The sequence below is a fragment of the Polypterus senegalus genome, chromosome 11 (assembly GCF_016835505.1).
Source record: "Polypterus senegalus isolate Bchr_013 chromosome 11, ASM1683550v1, whole genome shotgun sequence".
Taxonomy (NCBI): domain Eukaryota; kingdom Metazoa; phylum Chordata; class Cladistia; order Polypteriformes; family Polypteridae; genus Polypterus; species Polypterus senegalus.
Genome location: NC_053164.1, coordinates 78,959,957 through 78,972,576, shown reverse-complemented (window position 1 = coordinate 78,972,576; position 12,620 = coordinate 78,959,957).

The window sequence follows — 12,620 nt, the reverse complement described above, 5'->3', positions numbered from 1 at the left end:
AGAAAACAGAAACAGGAACCAGAAATCAACAGGTGGGTACGTATTTGGTCAGTCAGCCCTTGCTTAATAGTGTAATACCTCTGGGTTTGGACCTGAAGGGACATGCTCCTTAGGTGGCAGAGGACTGTCCGAGGGGGAGGAAACACCTGGAGAAGCAAGCTATAAAGTGGCCCCATGAACAGCAGACAGGGAGGTGGCACAGATACAGCACTTAGGGAGCACTTTGGATATATCTCTCAGATGCTAAAGCCAATTGGCCGACATGTGAAGCCACCTTGGAGGTCACAGAGCTGGAGAATAGTGCACCTTTTGCTGGATTGTCTCTGACCCCACATGTGCAGACTGAGGCAGAACCAGGTGGCGTGCATGACAGGACAAAAGGACAAAGCAGTTGTGAGCACCAGAATGGCGATGGCAAAAAGGCTAACTCTATTCCTCTGTCTCCCATACCCCCAAGTTGTTATATTGGTTTAAGAAGTGGGGTAGAACAGACTAATGACCCTGAGATGGAGGACTTGTTTAGCACTAACTCTGATGGTAATCTCAATCACGTCATGACAGTTTGCTTCAGGCAGGGCTCGTACCCCCATAATGTTCTGCCAGTTAGAGTTTGTGTTAAACAATAAGGTTTTGGAGGAGAAGGCAGAAATACCTGAAGAGTGGAGATGCAGCACTTAGAGGGCACTTCAGATGCATCTCCCACCTGGTGAAGCTCAACAGCCAACATGTGAAGCTGTTGCCGGTGGATGCTGGAACTTATAGAGCCAGGAAATAGTAGTGTGGCATGTGATTTGCCTCTGACACTGAGTGAGCAGAGTGACACAGAGCTGGATGGCATGCATGATTAGACAAAGGAGTTGGTAATGCAATGCGCCACCAGACACCTAGACAGCCCTGGTGGAGGTGTGACGAAGAAACCCCAGGTTCTTTCCAGTGACCAGTTAGTCCAGTAACTCCATTCCCCCTTCTCTTGTACATCCCAGGTCATTACAATAGATTGTCTTTCATGAACAGATTTTGTGATTTGCTCTGAGTAGCACTGGGTTTGACTCTAATAATCTCATTAGTAATTGTTATTTTCAGTGTCTATAAGTACGTTACGGGTGAACTAATTTTAGAAAGAAACGACTTGGTCCCATACTATTAACCTATACCTTTAAATATACAGTAAAGTTGCCAAAGTGGTTTTTCAGGATGCCATAGTGGCACCATTTTTTATTCGCAAAAGAACCATCCATGTGAATGTTCCAGAAAACCCCTTTATTTAGATCAGTAAATGCTCTATAAATAACCATGAACAGATGATAACCGATATTTGAAATATCAATGGGTACCCAATTTTAAAAGGACTCTTCCTGCATACAATAAATTCAGGTTTTCTTAATCTGTTAGTATCCTGCTAGGTACTGTAGCCTACTATAAGTCAAAGTCAAAGTGAACTTTATTGTCATCTCAACCATATACAAGTATACAGATAGATGGAATTGCGAAGCTCAGGGTCCACAGTGTAATAACATGATGTGCAAATAGTAAATTAAAAATAGAATTAAAATGTAAATTTAAAATTAAAACATAAACAAGACATTGTCCAAAGACAAGACAAATAAGTAGCATAAATATTGACATCTAGTTATCAATAATTAGTTCTGTTTTGTTCACATATTAGGAACATTTTCAAAGCTCAAAGAACCAAATTCACATGCAGAGAACCCTTCGCAGCATGACATGGTTCTTTGTCAAGCAATGATCAAGCTATGAGGAACCACACAATACAGAACAATAATTTTTAAGAGAGCATATCATTACCAAAGATGGCACGGTAGCAGAGCTGTTAACACTGCTGTCTCAGAGTCTTTGTGGAGTTTGCATGTGTTCCCCATAGCTGGATAGTATTACTTTAGCATGTTACAGGCTTATGGGATAAGTGTTGTCATGTGCACAGAATACAGTAAAAGCCACACATGTGCCCCAGAGGGGCACCTTCAGGGCTCATCCAGGGTATGCATTACACGTCCAGGGTGAGAGGGGGCGCTGCCACTAAAGGTGCCATTTTTTTTTTTAGATATGCACAGGGCACTGTCTCCCCCAGATTGCTAGATGGCAGCCTTCTGGGATGCAGCGGTGCCTCGGATTCCCACAGGGTTCCATGGGAGTTAGAGTTTGACACAGCTCTGTTGGGTTAAGTCGGGGCTGCCAGGGGGAGCTTCAGAGCCCTAATTGGTCTGGCTTTCACCACACCTGAGGGTGCTTCCAGACCTCATTAACAAGCCACCTGGAGTACTCCCAGGTGCAGTATTAAAGAAGCCACCTGCCTTCATTCAGATAGCCAGAGTCGAGAGGAAGAGGGATGCAGCTTGCTGGAGGAGGAGTGGAAGCAGATGGAGCAAGAAAGAGGGATAGAGAGAAGAAGAGAAAAAAAGTGTTGTGCATATTTACCTGTTGGTGCTTTGCTATACTGTGTTGTGCAGGTGGGAAACGTAGGGAAAGAGTTTCCCACATCAGAAAAAAAGCCTGTGTGCTTGGAACTTGTGTCTGATGTCTGTCTGTGTCGGGTTTGGGGAGCTGGTGCGTACCCTGAAGTCCACAAAGGTTATGGAGTCATTACTGGCATGTGTACAGAATACAGTGAAATTCTTACTTGCATTTGATAATCAACATGTAACATGTTTGCAAGCTGCTTTGTTTATTCTCTAGTGCTACTACTTTTGAGTTTAGCCTGCTGGTCCCAGGTCACTCTCTTTCACTGTGCAATGTAAAGACACTGTTAGACTTTTTGCCCGGTGTGATTGAGCGTTATTGAGTGTGTCCTGTGATGGGCTGGTATTGGACTGAGCCTGTTATCTGCCCGATTTGAATCTAACTCCCTAATATCTTATCCTTAGTAAATGGATGGATTGAAAATGGACGAATGATCGTTTTCAAGAAATTTATGGGTGTCGTTTTTTTTAACTTAAAACATTTTGAGTTGTGTTCTTGATTTATTAGAGATTACACTAAACTTTATAAAGTAGGATATGAATGTAAATTCTGAAGATTTGTAGCTGAGGCTTTGTAATAAACATTAATACATAACACAGATTAAAACTAACAATTTTATTATCCCAGATACATTTTTAGAACATTAACATCTACACAATTTACTTTTATATTTATTACAAAATAGTTTTCCAATTCATGAAAAATGGAGTAAGGAGTTCTGGGTTTAGAACGGCTGTATAAAACGCAGAAGAATTCTAAAAACACTTGAGGATGGTTACCTTCTTATAACATAAAATTTCATCCACAAAGTGATTGATGCTAGTTCAGTTTTGCCTGTCTTGGCAGCAGCAGGCACGAGACAGGAGGCAACCCTGAATGGGGTACCAGCCCATTTAGACTTCAGTTCTAAATAACAGCATTATGACTGTGTGACATGGACTGCTGCTTATGCTTTCAGAAAAAATTAACACATAGATAAGGCTTATGTTTCCATGAACACTTAACTATTAGTCATAATAAAGTATAAAATGACAAATATACTTAATCATACTTAAGAAAGTGCAACTGAAATGACTTTAAGACATTGACCAAAGAATAGATAATAAATAAAAGGTTCTTGAGAACCCTGCTGCTGCACTAATGAAAATATATAATATTTTCAATTCTGAATATTAAACATTTACAGTATACTAGCTATGTTACCTGTCAAAGACAGGTAATATAATACATTTTTATATTTTATATCTCTTGCCTAATGTGTACCTTCAGCACTTTCTTTGGTATCCTTGTGTTTCTCAGTCTGTTTTGGCTGGTGCTTCCTCTCTTTTTCGTGTTCCTATAAAGACTGCTTCTCAGACTCTGTCATTCCGAGATGCATTGCTCAACTTTTGTCTGCTTTTTTATTACTGCCAGTTTTAGATGGGTCCCCATTACCTTCTGTGAAAACATTATTTGTATTCCTACAAAAACTTCCCATGTTTGAAGGCAACTCTCACAGTTCCTCCTATGCCTTTCCTCAGTATCCTTGTTCTTATCAAGTTCTCTTGCCCAGCACTTCCTGTCTCAATCGCAATTGACTGAGCAAACAAAGCGAAACTGACCAATCAGATTGCTCAAAGGGACCAGATGCACACACACACACACACACGTGCACATGTGCATACACACAGATTGTAGTATTATTATATACTAGGTATCTCAAAATAGTTTAGTTAGATTATATTTTGCATTCACGTGTTTTGTTGGTCCCATTTAACTCTTGTTCCATAATTTAGTCATCTTCCAAAAGTTAACTGTCATTTAGCGTGTAGACCTATAGTGAAATCATGCCCATTTCAAGGTAATCTGCCTTGCGTCCACTGCAGCTGGGTTCCCCAAGCACACACACAATTGTGAACTATATCAATAGGGTTTGAAGATGTTATTTATTGTGTGAAATGACTTCTAACATAGTTTATTACTCAGTGAACAGGTGAGGAGGTGCTCATTACTAAGTAGTTAAGATAGACAATGAGACCAGGCCAGTGAAGAGGGGTGCCCAGCAATGTGGACTGAACAAGGAGTGGTGCCAAAAGTGTGTAGTCCAATATTTGTGATTTTCAGATCAGGAATGGGTTGTGTCCAATATTTGGTCTTAGTGAGGTGTTTATATTAATATAATGTCACCATGATAGTCATGAAATTAGAATTAGGGTGTTAAAGAAATGAAAATGAATGCTCAGCCTGCATTTGGGCAAACAGGAGTGCATTATTTGTTTCTTCTCTCAACTTGCATAATGTGATATGAAGTGAAGATGAGTACAGAACCACACAGGTACAGTCTACTGGATAGTAGGCTGCTGGGATGATTTAATTCTCTCAAGTCAGACAGCACCGGAAAAACCACTTTAAAAATATAAGTGAAGGATAAAGGAATCCCAGAACCAACAGGTGGCAGATCTCTTATATCTACCTGAGGTTTCATGAGATAACCTGTGACTTCACAGCCTATAGGTGGTGAGAAGAAAATGGCCGACTCCAGTGGTTCTGTTGCTCTAGACAATTCTCCAGTATGTCACATTTGGACTGCAAGGGTAAGAGTTCCAGATGAGGAACGTGGAGAATGTATCCCTTCTCAGCAGTTCACGAGTTAAATGGGTGGGATTGTACTGACTGCCTATAACTCATCTCTTAGTGGTGCCAAAGTAACATACTCTACGCTAAAGGCTAGTCCTGGAGTGGAGGATTATTTCAGAGTGAGGTAGCAGATGGACTAAACCCCTGATGGATTTTAGATGTGGTGTCGTCCCCCAGACGTTTTCATTTCTGTTCACTCATCTAAGCTGCCTTGACATGAGTGCCTCCTAATTCAGGTCTGATTTAGGCCTTTGCTGGATTGTGAGACACTACACCTACATAACTGATTTTGTAATTTTACGTTTACACTCCAACGTCATATTCCTTCCTACAGTATTTTTTCTTTACTTATGACATTACCAGAGGCTAAAGAATACTGTGCATCTGATAGACTTAAAGAATGTCTAAGCCTATAAATGTCTGCACTTAATTTTATGCAATATTTATGTTGTTGTTTTGGACGAATATTATGAACTTTGTTATTATTGTATGTTGAGTCAATAGCTTGGCCAGATTGTGGTTTCCCTTTTAATTTGACTGATTGGGTAAGTGAAAGAATCTATGTGTCGTAACATGTAACACAAAGGGACCTGACTGTGAGTAAGTTTTGAGCTATAAGCAGTTAGTAGGCCCTGAAAGCTTCAATTAGAATAGTTAGACAGATAGACCCTTTATCACCAGGGGGAAATCTGACTTTTTATAGAAGTTCTTTAAATAAATAAATGCATAAATAGGTAGACAAATAGGTAAGCACAACAATATATAAATACATTTACACACACACTTTGGCCTGAGCACACGCAAGAATGACTATAGAGCAAGACAATTAAAAAGAAAGAAAATATCTGACTTGGTTGTCACAGTCACAGTGAGGTATTATGCACATTTTTTCAGTTTATCACTTTGCACCCAGTTTTGTAAGTTAATCCTCTAAATGGTTTTGATCGGTATAGTTCCTTCATTTTACTTTGTCTATCCCTTTTGTTATGAATCCTGTTCTGTAATTTGATACCATGGCTGTCCTAGATCTGTTTAGTTCTTTTTTATGATCAGCGTTTCAGATCTGTCTGATTTACTTTTAAGGTCTTCCTGGTGTCTCTCAGTGGTGTATTTCAAGTGCTCTTTTAAAATATTGTAACATTTATTTTTTAAACTTGACTATATACTGTGATCTTGTTAGCCCTGTAAAGAGACTTGTGACACTGCATACTGCTCTGTCTCGGTTTGAATCCTTTACTTGCTCGCTGTCTGTATATACTCTGTACATTCCTCTTGTATTTAAGCATTTTCCTCTGAGTACCTCAGTTTTCCTCCCAAATCCCCAAGTCATGCAGGTTAGGTTAAATGGTGACTCTAAACCAGCCCTACCTGTGTGTGAATGTGTGGGTGTGTGCACCCTTTTCTGGGCCATTTTCCTGCCCTTCTGTCCAATACTGCCACAATAAAATTTGCCCTTCCACAACGCTGAATTGAGTTAAGCAGTTTTGAAAATGTTATATTATGTGACAACCACAGAGAAATTGCCCAAAAGAACTGCTCTGAACTTCACAGCAAGGTTAAAGCCACTCCACCATCTTGCATAGTTACAAGTCCATGCTTTGGCAGGCTCCATGTCTAACCTCTCATATTTATAGCTTTCCTTTAGCTTATGTCCAAGAATGGGGCTATTGAGTAGCCATAACAACCCATTCATTGGATTGGCCAATATGTATGTTCTGATCTGTTCTGCCCAACATCTCCTCTCCAGTCTGATTCAGTGTACTGATGTCTGGTCTGAATGTCATTGTGTATGTGTAGCTAAGCTGGGGAGAATGGGTGGGGAAAATAAGGGCAAGTTATTTAGGCTGACAGCGACTGATGAATGAACCATTCAGTCCATCAAGCCATCTGTCTTTTATGTATAGTATATGGTATCTTTCATGACAAATGAAGGTCATCAAAAGTCAGCTTAAAAAGTAAATGAAAACATTACAAAGAAAGCTAATAAAGTTGTACTTTGCTTGTCATTATTTCTGTGGATAGCATGTTTACTACACTCCTAGTTTACCAGCAAATTATAAAATAATGTTTATGTTATATAGTACCTCTCATAGGGAGCAGTGCCATGCAGGAAGTTCCATTCAGTACACGATAACTGACAGAAGCATATTTGTTAACATCAACTGGGCAGTTATAAGATAACGCTAATTTTAATTTTCAAAGTTCATTTGAATTTGTTATCATTCCATTTTAGATTTTCAAAAGCATGATAGAAACATTTAAACTATTAACCAGTGGACATACGAAGTGCTGCCAAATGCTATTATCACCATGGCAAGATGGTCTGCACAACTGGCTCACAGTTTTAATGACTTGTTGCCAAACCACCATGTGTATGCTAAAAAAGAAGAAGAGTGGATACTTTTTGGGTGGAGTCTGCTTGTCTTCCAAATGGATTTGGATGTTATGAATGTAATTACTCCGATCTCCAGGCTGTCAAATAAACAAACCACAAGCCATGGCACAGCGTAAAGGACGTCTGAGGTTCAATCCCTCAAGGGGGTACAGTGGAGTGTGTACACCTGATGAGCCCAAATAAGGGCGAAACACGTGTCGCGTACTCTTTGCACTATTTGACAGTAAACTATGTAACATTCTATGATCTGCTTCTCGCAGCTGAGAGTGCATGGCGGATGTTTGCCAACTGGCAGACCAACCACATGCGTTACCTGGTAGGTAACCACCCATACAATCAGATCGAGACTCAGATTACAGATGCTATGAAATATATATATATATATATATAAGTGGTCAAAAAAATTATAGGAACACTTTGAAAACACATCAGATCTCAATAGAAAAAAAATCATGCTGGATATCTATACTGATATAGACTGGGTAATGTGTTAGGAACGAAAGGATGCCAAATCGTTTGATGGAAATGAAATGAAAATTATCCACCTTACTGAGGGCTGAATTCAAAGACTCCCTGGAAATCAAAGTGAAAAAATGATGCAGCAGGCCAAATTTCATTGCAGCAACTCCAAATTATACTCAGTAGTTTGTATGGCCCCCACATGCTTGTATGCATGCCTGACAATGTTGGGGCATGCTGCTAATGAGATGACGAATAGTGTCCTGAGGGATCCCCTCCCTGATCTGGACCAGGGCATCACTGAGCTCCTGGACAGTCTGAGGTGCAACCTGGCAGCATCAGATTGACCGAAACATAATGTCCCAGAGGTGTTACGTCACGCGAGTGTGGGGGCCAGTCAATGGTATCAATTCCTTTATCCTCCAGGAACTGTCTACATAATCTCGCCACACGAGGTTGGGCATTGTTATGCATCAGGAGGAACCCAGGACCCACTGCACCAGCACAGGGTCTGACAATGGGTCCAAGGATTTCATCCTGATACCTAGTGGCAGTCAAGGTGTCGTTGTCTAGCCTGTAGAGGTCTGTGTGTCCCTCCATGGATATGCCTCTCCAGACCATCACTGACCCACCACCAAACCGGTCACGCTGAACGATGTTACAGGCAGCATAACGTTCTCCATGGCTTCTCCAGACCCTTTCACATTTGTCACATGTGTTCAGGGTGAACCTGCTCTCATCTGTGAAAAGCGCAGGGTGCCAGTGGTGGATCTGCCAATTCTAGTATTCTATGGCAAATGTCAATCGAGCTCCAAAGTGCCGGGCAATGAGCACAGGGCCCAGCAGCACATTATCCTTATAATTCCATCTCCAGTCCATCTCCTTGGTTTGCAAGTGAATCCCAGTTAAACCAAGCTGGCAGAACTGATACATGCCTCTTACCAATAAGCTTATATCACTGGTTATACTCTACGTAGGGTTTATGGTGAAATATTAAACAGAAATGATAAGTTTAGCTAAGTGCATGCAGGAAATGGAGTAGTGTATATAGAAGTGGCATTGATAAGAACCTGTTCCTGACAATGCCATGCTGAGTTGGTTTTCCAGATTTTATACAAGATTAGGGTAGGTAATGATCAAAGCAACTACAGTAAGAGTAAATTAGGCATTGTGTTACTGTTAGATCATATCAAAGAGAAATGCATGCCTGTTTTAGATAGAGAGTGGTATTGTGGCAGCCATGAACCCAGGATGACACCAAAAGTATTACATAAAAGATTATTACTAAAAATGAAAAGGTTTATACAAAGGGGAAATTGGTGAAATAGTAGTGGAGACAAACAACAACCTTCTAGTGGTTTCCTGGGTCTTCCCCATCTATCTATGGGCTGATTTGTTCATTTGTCCACTTTCCAATACTGCACTTTAATAGTAATGCACATCTCTTCTCTTTGTTTTTTTTTTCCTCTTTGAAAGCGAAGTACCTGTGCCTAGCTTGCCTCATGACTCTCTACTCACTGGCCTCTGTCCTGCAGGTGACTTTAAACCCATTTCTGGGGTCATATGCAGCCATGCCCCAAAATCCTATCCAGTGTCAGCTGATGAACTATACTTGCTCCAGTGCTACAAGCATAAAGTTTTCTGTTAGTGGCCATCTACAGCCTTGAGACAATGATGAGAGTTAAAAGAATAATGGCTCATTCTTTAATGGCAGTGGGTAACCATTGTACAGTATGCCTGTCCCATTCCACCTCAAGTTGTCTGTAGTCCTGACTTTAAATAGGCCCTCTACTATGATATAACTAAATTAAAATAATTCAGATGTTTCAAACTTCCCTTTTCCTTTTAGCTCCGCACATCAAAAAATACTTGAACCAAAAATGCTGGGTGATTATTATGATGCCTCTTGAACCAAAACATGAGTAAAGGAACCGACACCAGTCAATATATTTACTATCAGTGACACCTTCACTTGACCAGAGACACTGTGAGCCTGGAGTATCATGGCTAAGGCAGAGCTACAAAACTGGCTAGGATGTCAGGGTCAGTCCAAAGCCACTAATAACTTCAGGACGCAGTTTGGTTAAGTCTAGCAACCAAAACGGCCAGAAACAAAACATAGGGTGGAAGTGAAAAGGTCACACAAACACTCCTGAGGTTAGCAGCAAGTCTAAATTAGTGGGATCTGCAGGTCAAAAGCTTGTTGTTCCCTGAAGGATTGCTCCACTGATACATAAGGCAAGGCACTTTAAGGTTTAACAAATCAGACTAACCTGTGGTGGGCTGGCACCCTGCCTGGGGTTTGTTTCCTGCCTTGCACCGTGTGTTGGCTGGGATTGGCTCCAGAAGACCCCTGTGACCCTGTGGATAGGATATAGCAGGTTGGATGATGGATGAATGGTTGGATGGAAATCAGACTAACACTCCAGTTTCACTGCTACTCTAAACAGACAGAATAAGAGCTAACTGTCCACTTCAGATTCACTTGTTTTAGTTTTCCTAATGCTGGATCACAGAAAGGCTGGAGCATATCCTGGTGGCATCAGGCACACAACAGGAAACAACTCCCAGAGAGGATGCTGCTCTATTTCATGGCACTCTAACAGCAGCCCTATAATCAGAGAGAACATTGGAGTATTTACATAGAAAAACACTTTGACACATACCACACAAACAGTGAAAGAGCCATGAGACCGCTGCACTAACAACTGGACTACCATGCCACTCCTGTCCAAAAATTTTCCTCGTTTGAAATACTGCGAAAAATACTGTAAACCAAGATTCAACGGCTATTGCTAGTGCTGCTTTACAGTCCAGGGGACCTGGAGTTTGATTCCCTCCCTAGAGGTTGCACTTTCTGCTCCTGTGCGTGTGCATTTTTCTTTGGGTATTCCCATTTCCTGACACATCCCAAAGACTTGTTTTGTGCTGTCTGGTGTGAGTGCATCCTGTGGTGAGCAGCTTTGCCTCCTGCTTTGCATTCAGATACAGACTCCCTGTTACCTACTAGCGGAAGCCATAACACAAAACCATCCTATCTACTGCACTGTCATGAACATAGAAGATGAGTAGAGCACCCAGGTTTCAGCGCTTCTCTAGATGCACTTCTATAGCCTGGCCATTGATGGACAAAGTTGAAAGGATCTTTTGCCTCACTTAAAGTTCACCACCATTTCCTTTCTTTAGTTATATTTATTCTGCGCTTTTACTCAAATTCAGCTATTTCATTTCTTTACACAGACCCATTATTACATGATGATGAATACAGCAGTTGTAACTAATTCATAAAACAAAAATACTCTCTTAAGGATGTAGAATAAACGGTTAAAACAAGACATCCTTTTGGGGAAAATGTAATCAATGTACTGGACCTTATAGTGAATGGGGCTGTAAAGTAATTGGAATTAGCAGTAATAACAAATATGTTGGCACCACTTCACTGCACCTCAAGTACTGCTTTACTTTGAACAACACTTACATTTATGGGCATGGTTGGATTAAGAAGATGCCATAAATGAATGGATGGAAACTTGGGAGTCAGAAAAGTTCTGTCATAACCCAATTTCTGAGCCCCAGGTTCAGATTCTGGCCTGGTCACTGTTTTGTGGGGTTTACATGATCTAACTCCGTCCTTTTGGATTTCTATTCTTCCTCCAGCTTCTCATATATTTGTAGTTTAGGTCTAAATGCACCTTTAAACTCACTGTAAATTAACAGTTGTGGATGTGTGTGCCATGCAATGGAGTAGAAATCCTGTCCATTCTTGCTCCTCACAAATCTGTAAATGAGAAAGTGGCCTCTCTGTTCTGTCCCTTTTTTTACAATGTTTTACAGTTGCCCATCCTGCTAATTAATCGATCATTTCACAGCCATTCAGTCCTTTTAGGTCATTTCTAGGAGTATAGAAGGATTGAATAAGGTGTACTGTTAAAATACATGAAATGGCCATCATTTCCTGTTACACCCTAGACTGGAGGCAAGAGTGCAAGCTTTAACCTGCTCTAATAAAGCAGCAGAATACCCAGAGATTTCCGGTGATACTCAGAAGGACCACCTAGCTCTTGGGTCAGGCAATGCGTGTATATTCCACCTACGATATGTCATGTAAAACTTACACATCTTCCTAAAGTAGTTGCTTTCGGATACTGGTCACCATTCTGAGGCCACACCTAAATTAGACCTCGCTAAGATTCTGAGCCTCTGAAATATTACTGGGATTTTTTCACTTCAGAGGACCATCATGCTTTAGGCTCCACAGAAGTAGAGCAAAAATGCAGGAAATGTGAAATAATAATTTTCCGTAGACAATTAAATGTACTGAACAATAATTGTCAGTTATTTACAATTTCAGGTTTATCCTGGTTTTGTTAATCAGATCAAAAATGGATGCTATCATGAGTCTAAATCTCATATTTGGTTAAATTCATATTACACTTTGCAAACAAATGAGCATGTGCTGAAGACAGCATGAACCCACAATGAATGCCAAGGAGGCTAAGTACTAAAACGTATAATAGCACAAAAGAATTCATAGATAAAAGGAGGCACAAAGTATCAAAATAAAAATAAAAAAACAATATCTCGACTTCCTCAAAGGGGGTTCACTTAAAAAGGTTTGAACCCTGTCTGTTGGTAGGGTGCCTTGTAAATAGATCCAGCTAGGTTATGACAG